This window comes from Anabrus simplex, chromosome 2, assembly GCF_040414725.1.
Source record: "Anabrus simplex isolate iqAnaSimp1 chromosome 2, ASM4041472v1, whole genome shotgun sequence".
Taxonomy (NCBI): domain Eukaryota; kingdom Metazoa; phylum Arthropoda; class Insecta; order Orthoptera; family Tettigoniidae; genus Anabrus; species Anabrus simplex.
This window is the reverse complement of record NC_090266.1, coordinates 842334201-842353183: the sequence shown is the minus strand read 5'-3', so window position 1 is coordinate 842353183 and position 18983 is coordinate 842334201.

Sequence of the window (18983 nt, the reverse complement as noted above, 5' to 3'; positions counted from 1 at the left end):
ATGGGTCTGGTCCGGCGTAGAGTCTGGAGACGGTATAGATGCTTGTTGAGCGGAGTTCCGTGTAGATGTCGTCATTGGAGAGAGCAGGATTAACATCACGGACAATAAGGGTGTACATGTTGGGGAGGCCGACTTCCAACTTGGTGCCAGCCTATATGCTTGATTGCCGTCGAAAGGGTGCAGTAGGTATAGTTGAGGAGTCACCCGACCGACAAAAAAAAAGAAGAGACGTTGCTGTGGGAAGATTAGAGTCCACTTGTAGAGATGAGATGTGAACCAGAGCTGTGAAACCCCCCGTGGAGGCCATTGCATAGGCTATTTGAAGCCACCAGCAGTGCCAATGCACTATGAGAGCTATGTCCCATTTCCAAAATTTGATGCCTGCCTGGCCATCAAATGATGTAGATGTTGATTCCCATAGGGAACCTAAAATATTTGTCCAGAATGAGAAAATTTATAATACCAATATAATGGTCCGTTATTGGACATTATAAATTTTCCATACGAGCCTAACTTAGCACACGAGGGCGAAACGCAGGCAACCAAGAATGAGTTAGCTGGAAAATTTATAATGTCCAATAACGGACCATTATATTGGTATTATAAATTTACTCATTCTGGACAAATATTTTAGGTTCCCTATGGGAATCAACATCTACATCATTTGATGGCCAGGCAGGCATCAATTTTTGGAAATGGGACATAGCTCTCATAGTGCATTGGCACTGCTGGTGGCTTCAAGTAGCCTATGCAATGGCCTCCACGGTATGCACTAGCCTTGCGTCTTGGGTGGTGTGCTAAATCCCAACTGACGAGCCTAACTTAGCACACGAGGGCGAAACGCAGGCAACCAAGAATGAGTTAGCTGGAAAATTTATAATGTCCAATAACGGACCATTATATTGGTAGTATAAATTTACTCATTCTGAACAAATATTTTAGGTTCCCTATGGGAATCAACATCTACATCGAGAGTGGAATATGGAATATTATTAAAGAAATTGGAGGGAATAGGGTTGGACGCAAGGGTTACACGTTGGATAAAAACATTTCTAAATTCAAGGGTTCAGAAAGTCAAAGTAAGGAATAATGTATCGCAGGAAGAGAAAGTTGGGAAGGGAATTGCACAGGGTAGTATAATCGGCCCGTTACTTTTCTTAATATGCATAAATGATTTAGGGAATATTATAACATCAAAAATAAGATTGTATGCAGATAACATAATTGTTTATAGGGAAATAAATAACACTGAGGATTGTTCAGAATTACAACGGGACCTTGAGAGTATCCAACAATGGATTGAAGAGAATAATATGAAGGTTAATGGAGGGAAATCAACTGTTACAACATTTACAAACAGGAGTTTTAAAACTGAATTTGAATATACTTTGGATGAGGTAGTTATCCCAAAAGATGGCAGGTGCAAATACTTAGGTGTGACATTTGAAAGTAATTTGCACTGGAAGGGTCATGTGGATGACATTGTTGGGAAAGCATACAGATCGTTACATGTCATAATCGGACTACTTAAAGGATGCAAAAAAGAATTAAAAGAGAAAAGTTACTTAAGTATGGTTCGTCCATTATTGGAATATGCAAACAGTGTTTGGGATCCTCACCAAGAATACCTAATAAAAGAAATAGATAGTGTGCAGAGGAAAGCAGCAAGATTTGTAACAGGGGATTTCAGGAGAAGGAGTAGTGTATCAGAAATGTTAAAGGAACTTGGGTGGGAAACTTTCAGTAAGAGAAGGGAGGAAACTAGGCTTATAGGATTATATAGAGCCTATACAGGATAAGAAGCATGGGGAGATATCCATGAGAGGCTTCAGTTGGAAAATAATTATATCGGCATGTCAGACCACAAATATAAAATTAGAAGGAATTTTAGCCGAAGCGATTCGGGTAAATTTTCATTCATTGGGGAGGGTGTGAAGGAGTGGAACAGTTTACCAGGGGTAGTGTTGGATCCGTTTCCAAAATCTGTACAGATATTCAAGAAGAGAATAAACAGCAACAGATAAAATAAATGTTAGAGGGCATTCGACCAGTGCAGGTTAATGAAAAAAAATGTGTGTGAAAAAATTAATTCCATCCCCTGGTCTAAGGAGCTTGGACAGCCAAAGTAGGGGACTGCCTGTAGGGGTGAAGTACAGTGGGGACTTTGAGGGCCTGGGACCGCTACGGTAGCTGTGAAGGCCCTTCAGGAACTCTGAAAAGTGGTGGCAAAAGGGGCTCTGGTGAAGACGCAGCAGGTCGTTATGCTACTTAGGTTCCAGAATGGGTAAAAAATAAATAATAAATAAATGCAATGTAAAATTTAATCTTATACCAGTTGTATAGTATCATTTGGTGTAATTCCACATACTGTATATCAGTTGACTATATTTTTAAGTAGTACAGGAGATATTATAAGTAGAATTTTGTAAACAATATAAATTTATTAAGGATGAGCTGTGTGTTTAATAGAAAAAAATGTTAGCGTAAATTGTATAACATTGTATTATAGGAAAATTTCCTTCTCTTGTTAATTTAATATTTAGTGCTTGACAATAATGTATTTTAGTGTACCATTTGCCACCGAGGTAGACACGTCATTTGCAAATCAGGAGATTTTGATTTGATTTTGATAATGATTACTAGACCGCATTGGTGGCAGCTCGCGCCGTGTATCGAATCAGTACATCGCATTAAAACGTCAATAAAAATAATAATAGTGGCGTTACGTCACATTATATACCATTACTGTTTTTGAAGACGCCGAGGTGCCGAATTTTGTCCCGCAGGAGGTTTTTACGTTTCAGTAAATCTACCGACACGATGCTGACGTACTTGAGCACATTCAAATAACACCGGACTGAGCCAGGAACAAACCTGCCAAGTAGGGGTCTCAATGCCAGCGTCTCAACCGTCTGAGCCACTCAGCCCGGCTCAAAGCATTAAAATAAATGGCTAAGTAAAGTAAATAGTGATATTCCATTTGAGGAAAGAACAGTAAACAAACAACTGCATAATGAATGTAAGATTTCCCGATAAAGTGGCAATACTGTCAGAAAGGCGCCTGCTACTGTTGGGTATCTGATAAGGAAAATATAAAAAAAGGATATTTATTCTGAAATAAACCACGATGAGGCTGGCCAAGGAAGCCATATGTCTACAATGAAAGCTACTGTCTTCGCTCTGTGTAGAAGAATCCAAGAATAAATGCTGGCTACTTCTCTCATTCAGGACGTACAACTGAATGTTACGCCTCTATCAGTCTGAAACACAGTTGAAAAATATATATCACGAGGATGTTTAGCTAGGATAAAGCCACGCATATCTGAGACAAACAGGAAGAAACAGCTGCCATTTGGTAAATAGTGCCAAAGAGAACCATTGTAATTTTGGCAAAACATATATTCTTACACGAGACCGAAATAAATGTGTATGGAAGTGATGGGTATCACCCTGGGAAGAGAATCAAGAATGAAGCTTTCTAAAAACGATACAACTGTGAAACGTGGACGGAACTCTGTTTATGATTTAGGGTTGTGTGGATGCTAATAGGGTGGGTAGTGCTACGTCGTTTTTAGTGGTCCAGAGAGGGAAATAAGTGTGAGGAGTAAATAACTGGACAAAGAGAGAACCAAAGATTAAATTTTGACAACACCAATTACTGAAATTTATTTTCTTTGCTCTTCTTTTGAAGGAATATGTTAAGAAACAACAACAACAACAACAACAACAATAATGACTGAGCATTTAAAATAGGCAACAAAATGATAAGCTTTGGAGCTTAGTTAATACATAACAGGGGGGAAATGACTCCCGTTTTCCTACAAGACTTATAGTCGAAACAGGTCTTGCAACTTTTGCACAAGTAGGTGAGGCACCGGCCTTTATACGAGAAGTTCCTCAGCGGAGGGAATACGCAATACTACTTGTTCGCAATTCAACGAAGCTGCAGCTTCCAGAACGAATCACCCCAATAGAAATCGAACCCTAAACTTCATAATTACTTTTTTAACAAGTTGCCTTAGTCGCACCGACACAGACAGGTCTTATGGCGACGATGGGACAGGAAAGGTCTAGGAGTGGGAAGGAAGCATCCGAGGCCTTAATTAATGTACAGCCCCAGCATTTGCCGGGTGTGTAAATGGGGAACCACGGAAAACCATCTTCAGGGCTGCCGACAGTGCTGTTCGAACCCACTGCCTCCCGAATACTGGATACTGGCCGCACATAATCGACGCAGCTATCGAGATCGGTAAAGTTACATTTTAGATGGGTCTCGAACCTATTTATATTTTACACGTTATAAAGCACTCATAGGCCTCGAAGTCACATTAGGTTTATGAATTTACTTCAATGACTTCACGTCAAAACACCTCCAGTTACATTTAACAGAATTCCACATTCTGCTCTTTAAAGCTTAAGAAGCTTTCACACTCGCTACCCATATTTCGTAGGGGAGCCATACCAGAAAAGCGGATAGAAAGATCTAGAAAATGCAGGAGCCGATGCCCATACTACACGGTCATGAAAGTAGAAAGAAAGATTATTGGAAAGGCCGATTACAAAATTAAAATCGAGGCTGAGCACACTCAAGCACTCCGAGTACAATACTTACGAAAAAACCTAACAGAGCTTACGGTCTTCTGACAGAGGATACGTTATGTTACTTCGTGAATAAGGGAGGAAAGTTTACGTTCAAAACTATGGTAGAGAAATTCAGAAATGTAAAACGTCACCAGAAAATAAGAACATAAGGGAAAGGAGGGTAGACACTCTTGCGTTCTTACATATTACAAAGTCACCATGAGGGGTGATTATATTAATACGGTAGACTGCCAAGAAAAACTGCCTCTCTTCACAACTGGCTTTACGCCGCTTGACACAGATTGGTCTTATGGTGACGATGGGACAGGAAAAGGCTAGGGGTTGAGATGAAAGCGTCCATGGCCTTAATTTAGGTACAGTCCCAGCATTTGCCTCGTGTGAAAATGGAAACCACGGAAAACCATCTTCAGGTTTGCTTACAATTGGGTTCGAACCCACTACCACCCAAATTCAAGCTCATGGCTGCTTGCCCCTAATCGGCAGGACCAACTCGCTTGGTTGAAAACCTACATCTGAAGTCATAACAAAATAAGAAAACTCTAAATTTAAAGGAAACTCAAATCGACCGAACTCTTACGTGCTAAGGGGAACGTTGGATATTCCCTTTGTCACACGTAGATATAGATGATAGTTCTGCTCAACCTTATGCCATCCCCAACATCTAATTGTCTCCCGAAGGAGACCTCTTCAATTAGCATAGCTCACTCATAGTCCCGATGAAGATTTACACATTACAGTAGGTTCAAACTCACGGCTATATACCTAGGTATATGGGGTTTGGCTGACTGTCACTGTATAGAACAATGATATAGTCTATTTGATTGGTTGAACCTTGCGTCATTAGTAAGAAATCTGTTTGGTTGATTTAAGTCTTAGATAGTAGTGACAACTCCACAATAAGTCAAAAACAACTGAAGGCGATCAGGTTATAAAACCTTTAAACATGAACATTGCTGATAAAGTTAATTACACTTCAATAGGCTACACTAGGTGGCACTTAGAATCATCAGCACATCTAGTTATGATACATTAAACTTCTTGATATACAGTTAATTCCAGGCATGTTAGATTTCACCGCTATCGATTAGTATAGCGGGATTCAAACTTAGGGAGAGGTGTAACTATTGTCACAAGTAACATCGAGGTTATCGATGGCATTAAGGACCGAAATATGTATTTAACTAAAATTGAGACCAATCTGGAGGAAATTTCACAGAAACCTGGATTGGGTGACAGTTGGTGCTTCACTAAAGTAATGATCCCAAACACAGATCATGTCATGTTCGACAGTCGATCCCAGTGGCGTGCGCTGAAACCCATCTACCCCAGCCCCGCTGGGGTAAGGTATTTTGTATTCCTTTGTATTATTCATTTTAACACATTTTATCGAGTTTAAAAACTTCAAACAGGTACGTGAAGCCAAGTACAGCTGTCTCGACAATCCCCTCGCTCTACAGCAGTTCAGCACTCTTCAGGCGGCGCGAAAGAGAGTTACCCCCGCGAAATTCAAGTCGCTGTATTGATGCATGACCTTGAAGCCTCATTGTGCGAAGGAGGGGGGTGGGGTGTCGGTTGTGAAGTTCCCTCGAGATTCACATCGTCTTAAGACGACAGACAGCTAGGTTGGGTAAGGTATGTTAGTTATAATAGTTAACAGTCTAAGTGTTCGGCGCCACGCATGAGACGTTAGACGAAAAATATCAATATGTTAATAGTATAGCTACTTGAATATTGTCTTGCTAATAACAAACAGAGCTGCTTGATGAAATCAATTGTAAGAAAAATATATATTTTACTTTTGGATTTCAGTATGAATAAAGTTTTCGGGATGGCGCGTGTCGAGGATTCTTTTTTCACTATGTTCGGGAATATATTTAGGTTTCCCAGCTTGAAAACATAGCCAAGCGCGAAGTAAACAATTTTTGTATTATGTTGTTATGCACGCGTAGATTTGCCTGTAATGGTGGTAAGGACTGTAAATTTTTGTAGCGTTGTTCTTGTATTATAGGTGAAGTTTTCGCGAGCTGTCTGAAATTATTCGTGAATATAACAGTGTTATTCGTCGTGAGGAAAACTTTCCCACGTCTGTCGTCGCTCACGCAGTTTAGGTTAGGTTTCTAAGTTAAACAAACATCCTAGTATATTTCTGTGAAAACCATAACTCTACGATTACGATGTGTTACCGAGTGAAACTGTAAGTACATTGTTTAAAATCTGTTGTAGCTTATGTTACGATACTGCCGTGAATACCAATTTGGAAATGGTAATGTGGTTGTGATTGTTATTTCTCCTTTTGCAGCTGGGGTAACGAACGTGTTCACAGCACGCCATTGTTTATCATCAGACGTCACTGGTGCTTCTGGAACAGGTTCATTCTGTAATATACCAATCACCAATTGAGTGACATTTGTAATCTACTCTACTTAAATACTTAGCCTCACGCTTGGGCGATAATTGTAACATTAAACGAATATATATTAATAAAATATTAATTCTCGTACTGTAACTGGACGTAATTATCACTCGGCGACTTCCTTTGACATAAAATTTAAAATAAGTGAATAAATAAATAAATGACGATACAAATAATAATTTATAATTTTCTCATAATTGAGGTAAATTGGCACCAGAGGTCACCATAGGATCCCTCAAATATTATTATTATTATTATTATTATTATTAATAATAATTAATAATAATTAATAATAATAATAATAATAATAATAATAATAATAATAATAGAACATAAAATATTCTACTCAGGTCGCTGACTTGGGCTTATCTACTACCGCTTGAAAACGTTAGAAAATCGTAGGAGCATGCTTACAAGTCTACCATAAAACATATAATTACTCTTTGACTCTAATATGAAATGAAACAGACTCTCCACTCATTCCACCCGGTCAGGAACGGAATGAATTTAGCCCCCATCCAGCGGAGAGGAAAGGAATTGTGCCGGATGCCGAAGCATGTCGCACGCCTTTGAGGTAATGATTAATGACTAACACATGAAATAATGCATAATGTTGTTAGAATGAAAGATGACAGGGAAAACCGGAGTACCCGGAAAAATTGGCCATTATCCAGTATTCGGGATATAGTGGGTTTGAACCCGTCTGTCAGCAGCCCCGAAGATGGTTTTCCTTGGTTGCCCATTTTCACACAGGCAAATACTGGGGCTGTACCTTAATTAAGTCCACGGTTGCTTCCTACCCAATCCTAGTCCTTCCCTGTCCTGGCGTCGCTGTAAGACCTATCCGTGTCGTGGAGGCGTACAACTTGAAAAAAATTGGTCATCAGCTGGTGAAAGACACTGCACCCGTTGAATGTGGTCAGGATGTCTTCCGCGTACAGGATGACACGTGGCCGTTAAGGACCTCGCATTTCATAGCGTGATTAACACAACCTGTATCGCGAACACGCTGCATTACAGCAAGTATCGTCGCTGGATTCGGCACCAGTCTGTTGGGAAACCTTTCCCAATAGATTCGTGGAACGCGACCCGTATTCACTTCTGAATTACGATACACTAGCAGCATACCATGGTAATTATGGTTTTCATACAGTGGCATTATTCAAATACAACAACAACAACAACAACAACAACTACTACTACTACTACTACTACTACTACTACTACTACTACTACTACTACTACTACTACTACGACGACGACGACGATGACGACATAACTCGCGTATGACTAGTGAAAATCCACAGCCTGTTTCCAGTCATTCGACCGGGTCAGGAATGAAATGTTGAAGCTACCATCTACCGGCGAGGATAGGAATTGTGCCAGCTACCGAAGCCTGTTGCACCCCTCTGTGGCAATGCTTAATGACTGACAGATAAAATGATGTAGGAGAGTTTTGCTGGAATGAAATATGACAGGGAAAACCGGAGTACCCGGAGGGAAACCTGTCGCCTTTGTCGAACTGCGTACGTTGAATACTTTCCCACAGTGTTATTTCATTATCCTGGATTTTTGGGAGAACTACTCGCCGTATGCAGAAACACCCCGGAATTCATTTCTTCATTTTGTTATAATGCACAACATAGCTCAAACACAAAACCTATAGGATGTTAGGTTACCCTGGTAGACATCTCTAAATATCACAAGGAGACCAATTTTTCCCGCTAAACCACATGTATTTTACTATTGAGATTTGTGCGTATTTCAACTCTTACTAACCTCGGACATCGCGTGTTCGCGGCAGCCTAGTGACACCCCACCCACCGTGTATGAGGTCATCAGCTCCATGCTGTAGTGAGTGTGGAAATGACCTGATAATTTGCGATGGTGCGGGGTCTGCACTATTATGTGCTATTATAATTATTCGAGGGTAAGTTTGGGATATGCGCTCTGAGACGTGAAATACGGTATGATCACTGTTTTGCATTCCGTAAAGATAGGAGGAAGAAGGCAAAATCGTGTTGACGTGTACGTAAACTAAGTTTCTTACGTCAACGAAAGAATGCATGGGATAGGATATCCAAATGAGTAGTATCGGAATTGAATTGTCAAAACACATTGAACTTTTTGCTTCATACCAATAAGGGATATGTTATAAAGGTAAATAAATTAAACGTACTTTCATTTCGTGCTTCCATACGAAGAGAAGATGTGTAATGGTAAAATAAAGCATTACAACTCACTGCTGCTCTTGTAGTTCTTATTAAACGCATCAAAATTAAATTTTCTAGGCTGAGTGGCTCAGACGGTTCAAGAACTTGTTTAATGAACTTAACAGGCTCGATGCTGGCTCAGTTCGGTGGTATTTGAAGGTGCTCAAGTACGTCCGCTTCTGATCCGTAGATTTACAGGCACGTTAAGGAATACCTGAGGGCAAAATTCCGACACCACGTGTCTCCATTGGGACGTAAATATTATTATTATTATTATTATTATTATTATTATTATTATTATTATTATTATTATTATTAGTATTATAATAATTATATTTATTATTATTATTACCGTGTTTAGTCTATTACTACTGATTATTATGAAAATAAAAGTTGATTGCCACACTCAAACTTCGTAGCATATAATCTGTCAGTAAACACTAAGGAAAATATTGAACTGTCAACAAGACCGAATTATCATTAATCTTAAAATTCCGGACATGTCACCGAAATTACAGAAACATGTACTTATAAATTTGTATTCGGCAGCAGCACAGATATGATTTATGGCGACGACGGGATAGGAAATTGCGAGGACTGAGAAGGAATCAGCCGTGGCCTTAAGTTAAGTACCGTCTCGGCATATGTGTGGAGAATAATGGGTAACCACGGGAAACCACTCCGAGGTTGGCTGAGGTGGGAATCGAACCCCCTCTACTCAATGTACCTTCCGAGGCTGAGTGAACCCCGTTCCAGCACTCGTACAACTTTTCACATTTCGTGGCAGAGCTGGGAATCGAACACGGGTTCACAAGGGCTTCCGAGGGTTGCAGCTAACCACATTAACCACTATACTATAGAGGAAGGCGAACATGTACTTGGAGGTCCTATATTACTGTTCGACAGGAATTCATCGAAATGACTTTCGTTTGCTCTACGACAAGTTTCAGTGCGTTGACACCACGAAGCTCTCACCGGCATCCATACCTCCACGTCAGCTCTCACAGTTGCAATGGCATCCCAGATTCGTTATTGTAGAGTTGCTTCATCGAAAAGTTCTACTTGTTAAAAGTGAGGTCCCCCAGAAATAAAAGTCGAGTGGATTTACATCGGGGGACGACGATGGCCAATTAACGGAACCGTATAGACCAACCCACCGATTCGGAAAACTGCGATCTAGATATCGACGAACCGTCCATACTGACATAAGGAATTACCCCGTCGCGAATATACTACATCCGCTGACGTACCTGCAGAGGACGTCGTCCAGAATTTCTGGCAGAGAAGACTGCAGAAAATGGAGGTAACTGCAGCCAGTTAGTCGTGCAGGCAGCGCCAATGGTCCAAGGAGCTGATTTCCAAAAATTCCGGCTCCAAGATTAATAGAAAACCTGTGCTGGAAATAACCTTGGTGATAGCATGAGGGTATTCTTCTGTCCATGTATGGGCATTGAGAAAATTAATTAAACCCTCCCAGATAAAGGGGGCTTCATCTGTAACCAACACGTTGTGCGGAAAATCTGTATTACGTTCACAATGTTGCAAGAACCAGGTGCTGAATTCAGCTCTTGGTAGGTAATCCGATTCCTGGAGAAGTTGAACTTTCTAGTAGTAGTATGGTACAATATCTGTTCACGAAATGTACGGTGAACAGTCCAGTTATATGTACCTACTTGCCTTGCCAAGATCCTGGGTCTCTCTTCGACAAGTCGAAAATTTCTTCTTCCCGCCGAACCTCCGCAGGTCCACGACCCTTGATCCGAGGAAGAAGCGAGCCAATATCCCGGAGCCTTTGGTGCACAGCGACTAACGTTCGGCTCTTACGAATACGATGGTTTGGAAATCGTTGTCTATACAGCTCCCTTACTGCACGTGCAGATCCTCAAGCTGCTCCGTAAGCGAGGTGAATAACAACTAACTCGGCACAAGTAAATGTTTCCAATATGTAATCAACTGGCTACAGTGATGTTAGCTCTACAACTGTCCAACGACTGAGCGCCAATGCAGCCTAAATTCATTTTGTATACCAATCAGACGAGACAACGAACTGACGCAGCTGTTACACCGACAATCCAAGTGACTTTACATTCAGCGTAAACAAATGAATGCGGCACTGGATTTAGGCTCCACGTGAATACATTTTGGAATAATCAGTAAAGCAAAGTCATATAAAAATAATAATAATAATAATAATAATAATAATAATAATGGAATTGAAATTAACATCTACAGCCTGTTTCCCGTCATCCGACTGAGTCAGAAAATGAATAATTGAAGCCCCCATCTAGCGACGAGGATAGGAATTGTGCCGGCTGTCGAAGGTTGTCCCACTCTCCTGGGGCGATGACCAATGACTAACGGATGAAATGAAATGATATTGGAGTGTGTTGCGGGAATAAAAAATGATGGAGGAAAACGGAGTACCCGGTGTAAACCAGTCCCGCCTCCGCTTTGTCCAGCACAAATCTCACATGGAATGACCGGGATTTGAACCACGTTACCCAGCGGCGAGTGGCCGATGCGCTGCCACTTGAGCCACGGAGGCTCATATTTATTACTATTATTATTATTATTAATATTATTATTATTATTATTATTGTTGTTGACTACTCGCAATTATGTCTGCCCATAAAGTTCTTCTATGGATAACTATGGATCTCAACAGATGTACAGTGTCCTAAATAAGACATTTTAAAATTGGCTTTACGTCGCACCGACACAGATAGATCTTATTGGGACGATGGGACAAAAAAGGAATAGAAGTGGGAAGGAAGCGGTCGTGGCCTCTATAAATATACAGCCCCAGCATTTTAGTGGTGTGAAAATCGGAAACCACAGAAAACCATCTTCAGGGCTGCCGACATTGGAGTTCGAACCCATTATCTCCCGAATGCAAAGTTACAGCTGCGCGCCCCTAACCGCACGACCGACTTACTGTAAGCTCTAATGTAGGGCTGAGTAGCTCGAACGATAGAACGCTGGTCCTCTGATCCCAACTTGGAAGGTTCCATGGCAGCTCAGTCCGGTGGTATTTGAAGGTGCTCAAATACGCGAGTCTCCTATCTGTAGATTTACTTTCAGTAAAATAAATCCTCCGGTACAAAATTCTGGCACCTCGGTGTCTCCGAAAACCGTGAAAATAAGTTAGAGGAACGTAAAGACCTTGTATGTATATATGTTGGGTATTCAGTCCGAAGGCTGGTTTGATCCTCCACAGCTATTCCAACAGCAGTCATAGATGGCCTAGGCATCACTGAAGAGGCGTACTTGGGAAACGAGGAGTGAGATAGTTTTCCGTTGCTTTCCTCACCTAGCCATAAATTGCTCATATATCAGTCTGCCAAGCCCACTGAAATGCACGCACCAACTGACCCCATGTTTGATATTTTCGTACTATTCATAACAGGGACTGGCTGCATAAGGAATGGTATTATTAGCATCGCTCTTCCCACAGTCACTTTAATATTGTCAAAGCCAAGGACGAGACAGACAGGTCAATGAAAGTAACAAATTTATCCTAGCCTATACCAGAAGACATAGTGCGCTGTAAACACTACATTTCGCCAGAAAGGGCATGTAAAGACAGTAGTAGTAGTAGTAGTAGTAGTAGTAGTAGTAGTAGTAGTAGTAGTAGTAGTAGTGACATTATTATTACGGAAGCTCTAATTAAACGGGCCAATTACATTAAAAATGAAATGGCGGATGTCTTTTAGTGCCGGGAGTGTCCGAGGACAAGTTCGGCTCGCCAGATGCTGGTCTTTTGATTTGACACTCGTAGGCGACCTGCGCGTTGTGATGAGGATGAAATGACGATGAAGACGGCAGCCCCCGTGCCAGCGGAATTAACCAATAATGGTTAAAATTCTCGACCCTGTCGGGAATCGAACCCGGGACCCCTGTGACCAAAGGCCAGCACGCTAACCATTTAGCCATGGAGCCGGGAAATTACAGTCATTTGACCTATCGGCACTTACTGTCCAGTAATAAGCCTCCCATTACAAATACCCGGCGGCACTTCCATAGTAGCTCTATACCCTTCGAGCAACGTTCACGCATGGATGAAATTACGTTTTATGAAATTTGCCTCATTATTAACAATTTCACTGAATACTTATAGCCTTTTTCTTCAGTGTCCACAGTGCTTTCATTGTCTTGAAAATATTATGAATATAGCATAGACAACTCGCACTGTCTGTTGTCAGAAATTCATCGTGGACTGTCAAAATAACAGCACAGAAATGTTGCGCCCATCTTTCATTAACTATTTCCCTTCATTTTTGTCATCTTGGATTACTGATGAATGCCACTGACGCCTTATAAATCACACACAACTGCACAACACTTGATTCGCATGTATGTGCTAGTACGGATGTTCGACGTCACGTACTGTACGTAAACGAGTAGAAAATAACACTCTGTGGCAACATGAGGACGTGAAGGAGTGGATACTTCTGTAATGATTTTATTTTTGTTCAGTTTATTTAACTGACCTTTGTTGGAACAACATCTGGTCATCATCCATGTACAAGGAACACACTCAGCACACAATCAAAAATATAAATTGTCAGTGCAAAGTACATATAAGAAATGAAAACCACATCGTCAACATTCTTCAAGTACGGAACACTACAGTGAATCTCTCTTCTTGTAGAAGAGGGGGAAAACAATCAAAACACTGGCATCAATGCGAAGAGCACATAGTCAAATTCTTATATCCGCGGTTCTCAAACAGTCCATCACAGCATTGAGAACTGAATTGTTTTCACCGAGCAACACCAAAGCAGTGCTGGTCGGGAACGGCACTTGTAGATCAGAGAGTTCAGATAGAAAGCGGCTTCAAGAAGCATCATGAAGGCCACAATTGAACAAAATGTGGTTGAGATCCCCATCCTCTGCATACTGACAGCGAGAGTGTGGTGAATCCAAACCCCTATGAGATGTATTTGTGAAGGGAATGATCCATGATTGAGCCTCATTCGAATTACTGAAACCGGTAGACCTCGTGACCAACGAAACTTATTGTTCTGGGGATATCGTGGAACGCAGAGGTTTAAGATGGGTTTGATTCCCAGCTCTGCCATCCTGGAAGTGGTTTTCCATGGTTTACCCACTTCTCCTCCAGGCAAATGCTGGGATGGTATTTAAGGCCACGGCCGCTTCCTTCCCTCTTCCTTGTCTGTCCTTTCCATTCTCCCCATCCCCTCACAAGGCCCCTGTTCAGCATAGCAGGTGAGGCCGCCTGGGCGCGGTACTGGTCATCCTCCCCAGTTGTATACCCGACCCAAAATCTCAAGCTCCAGGCCACTGCCCTTGAGGCGGTAGAGGTAGGATCCCTCGCTGAGTCCGAGGGAAAAACCAACCCTGGAGGGTAAACGGACTACGACGACGACGACGACGATACAGTAAGAGTTGATATAGCTCAAATGTGACATCATTCCCAAAAGCATAATTGCTCCAATTAATAATTACAAGAAAGGAGACGGGGCTTGAAAATTTAAAACATTAGAAAGAGCGCCTTTTACTCCACACAATTACTCTCTAAGAGATTACACTCCAAACTTTACAAGACCCAAGCCTCTCAACGGCACAATTTAACTTTCACATTAGGAAAACATCAACCAATTTCCACAGTCTTTCTCGTTCAACAGTCTACATTGCATTAAATAGTAAATATAATAAGAATAGTAATCAGGGGCAATAAGTGCCAATTCTACCTGGCCTTACTAAATAAGAAACAGTTAAAATTATTGGCCGAAAATCAAAATTTTAGGAGGCTAACACTTGCACGGCTTAGAAATTCACAGGAAGATAATTAAAAACCTTATGCGGCCTTATGGCCCGACCTCACAGAAGCTAAGCCTATACTATGGAGGTGACTATATGGAGAGAAAATGCAAATTACCAAAAGAAGAGATAAATTTTAAAGTTTACAAAATCATAATCACATTAAAACCAAGTTGAAGTGTAATAAAAGAGGGTTCCCACTCTTTATTCCCTAAGCTAGACTAAGGTGTTTAGATTTGTTGAAAAGTTAGATATAAAGATTGTATTAAAATATGATTTTGGAACCTTCCCCTCGAGTTAGCTTTCTGAGACTATTACATGATTAAATTATGTCTGCCATTACCTTGAGCTGGTGGACCATCCGGAAATGGACCAGGCTAGCCCTCCCCTGCCTCCACTAAGAACACACTCTACTGATGGACTGGAGCGATCAAAAGACAACATGGCCCGAAAGGTCCCAGCTTTTATAGCGAAGTGGAAGGTTCCAGAATTCTTTGGGCCGAGTCATTGAACATGCCCACAAATTTGATTGGTTCATTAAATTAATTTCAAAAATTCCTTACTGGTTAATTTTTAAAGCCGGCAGGAAGTAATAGAAGTGCTGATAATCTACAACCAATTTAGTTTTACCAATTAATGACTACAAAATTAATCTTGAAAATTAATTGTCCATCCTCTTACCAGAGGGAGCACATAAGTTGACAGTAGAGACATTTGACGATAAACATTGAAATTTCTTACACTAGAAGTTTCACAGTTCGTATTAGAAATGGTCTTCTAAATGTACGGAGTTGGTGTACCTCCGGTGTACTTACAATGCCATGCCTTAGGAGGGGATGTTGGGTTGTACGAGTGAAAATAAGCTCTACCTTTATGCAGTTGAGATGTTTGCCATTCCGTAGACAATTTGTGACGAATTTGTTGTCGAATAATGGGAATAAAGTCTATCCATGGGAGTTGCAGCGCTGCAAGTAGACCTTCCGATGCATCACGTTTGGCTAGTACGTCAGCTGTTTCATTGCCAAATATTCCACCATGTCCTTTGACCCAAGGAAATGCCATGGAGCAATCTGAAGAGTTGATGTTAAAAGCACGCTCTACGATGTTATGAAAGAAACCATGCGTTTGGGGATTCCACTGGAGATTTTGTTATTTCTTCGAAACACACTAGCAGTTACCCGCGGCTTCGCTCGCGTGGATTTCGTAATTGATCAAAGTAGTCGTTCCTCGACATTGCAATAAGACAATCTGAAGATTCCTAAAGTATAAAAACTCACCCTAAAATTGAGTTTCATTTACCCAAGAAATTATTTATAAACCATGTTTGTGGTATTACCTTTTGGGGCGAAGACGACCATGCGACATAGAACAGCACACGTGGAAAACAGTCTTATCTCAAGTCGAAAAAATAAATACATGATTCTTTATTTTAAAGGAGATTCCAAATACCTATTCCTACCTCTGTAACATCTTTATTTTTTTAGATATACATAAGAATCCCCATAAAAAGAATTCAACCCATTGATCACTCCTTCCCCCACATTCACCCTCATCTAAATGTATTTTCCGAAAACAAAAATACACGTTTCTTTATTTTTAAAGGAGATTCCAAATACCAATTTTCACGTTTGTAACATCTTCATTTTCTAAGATATAAGTATCCTAATAAAAATAATTCAACCATTTTTCACTTTTTATTCCTGTTAAGTGCCTTCTCCGAAAACAAAAAGGTACAGCTTCCTGTACTTTTAAAGGACTTTCGAAATAACAAGTTTCGTGTCTCTAACCTGTTAAGTTCTTGACATATAACGTAGATATACTAGTACTCAATTTAAATTTCACTCGCTTTTCCAATTCTTTCCAGACCCTTAACTGGATTTTCCGGAAACAAAAAGTACGTGTTTCATTATTTTCAAAGGAGATTCCAAATACCAGTCTTCATGCCTGTACGTCTGTAACACCTTCACTTTTTGAGATAAATGTATACTCATGATAATAATAATAATAATAATAATAATAATAATAATAATAATAATAATAATAATAATAATAATAATATTAATAATAACAACAACAACTCAAGTTCTTCTTATTATTATTCACTTCTTCCCAACCCTCTCCCTCCTACAGTGTATTTTCCGAAAACAAAAAATACGTGTTTCTTTATTTTGAAAGGAAATTCAAAATATCAACTTTCTCGTCTGTATCAGCTTCAGTTTTTAAGATAAAGTATCCTCATAAACATATTTCAACTACTTATTTTCAAACCCTCACCCCTTACGTAAATTTTCCGAAAAAGCGAATGCGTGTTTCCTCATTTTTAAAGGAGATTCCAGATACTAATTTTGACGTCTGAAACATCTTCAGTTTTGAGATATAAGTATACTCATAAAAGTAATTCAACTCCTTTTTTCACCCCACTCTTTACCCCTTAAGTTGATCCCCCTCACCAAAAGTGCGTGTTTCTTTCTTCTTAAACGAGATTCCAAAAATCAATTTTTACGTCTTCAACATCTAAATTTTTGAGATATAGGGATCGTCATACAAAGAATTCAACTAATTTTTCAATTCAAACACCCCCCTTAAGTGGATTTTCCGAAGACAAAAGAAGACGTGTTTTTTACATTGAAAGAAGATTCCAAATACAATTGATCATACCTCTAACATCTTCAGTTTTTGAGACATAAGTATCCTCATAAAAAGAATTCAACTCCTTTTTCATCCCAGCGCGTTAAGTGATTCCCACCCCACCTCCAAAATGTGCGTGTTTCTTTTAAGGGTATTCAAAATACAAATTTTCACGTGTGTAACGTTCAGTTTTCGAGATATACGTTTCTCCATAAAAAGAATTAAACTTTTCCACTCCCTTTCACCCTCGACCCTTAAGTGAATTTTCCGAAATCCTAAAAACTTGCTTCTTTATTTATAAAGGAGCTTCCAAATGCCAATTATCACGACTGTAATATCTTCAGTTTCACGTTTGTAACATCTTTAGTTTTTGAGATATAAGTATCCTCATAATACGTATTCAACTAATTATTCAATTAATCCAATTAATTCACCCCTTAAGTGGATTTTCCAAGGACAAAAGATTACGCGTTTCTTTACTTTGAAAGAAAATTCCAAATAAAAATATTCATGTCTGTAACATCTTCAGTTTTTGAGATGAAATGGAATGGCCTATGGCTTTTAGCGCCGGTAGTGTCCGAGGGCAGTTTTTATAAGTATCCTCAAGAAAATAGTTCACCCCCGCCCGTTAAGTTGGTTTCACCCCACCGAAAAGTGCGTGTTTCTTTACTTTTAATGGAAATTCCAAATACCAATTCTCACGTCTGTAACCTTCAGTTTTGTGATATAATTTTCTCCAAAAAAGAGTTAATTTTTTTACTTCCTTTCACACTCCCCACTCAAGTGAATTTTCCAAAAACAAGGAGTACCCGTTTCTTTAAAGGAGCTTACAAACACCAATTATCAAGACTGTAACATCTTCAGTTTGTTGAGATATGTGTATCCTGGTAAAAGGAATTCATTTCCGTTTTCACCCCCCCCCCCCCTACCAATTTGATTCCGCCCACCAAATGCGTGTTTGTTTATTTTGAAAGGACATCCCAAATACAAGTTTTCACGTTTGTAACATATTTAGATTTTTTGGTATATCTATATATATAAAATAACTTGTCCTGACTGACTGACTGATTCATCATCGCTGAGCCAAAACTACTGGACATAAAGAAATGAAATTTTGGGGATAAATTCATATTAAGATGTCGGTGCTCACTAAGAGAGGATTTTTGGATATTCCGTCGCTAAGGGGGTGAAAAGGGAGGTTAAATTTTAAAATGAGTGTATCTATATCTCTAAACTTTAAAAGTTTACAGATGTAAAAATTAATATATAGAATCTTCTTTAAAAATAAGAAAACACCTATTTTTATTTCGGAAAATCCCAATAGAAGGGGTGAAAAAGCGTGA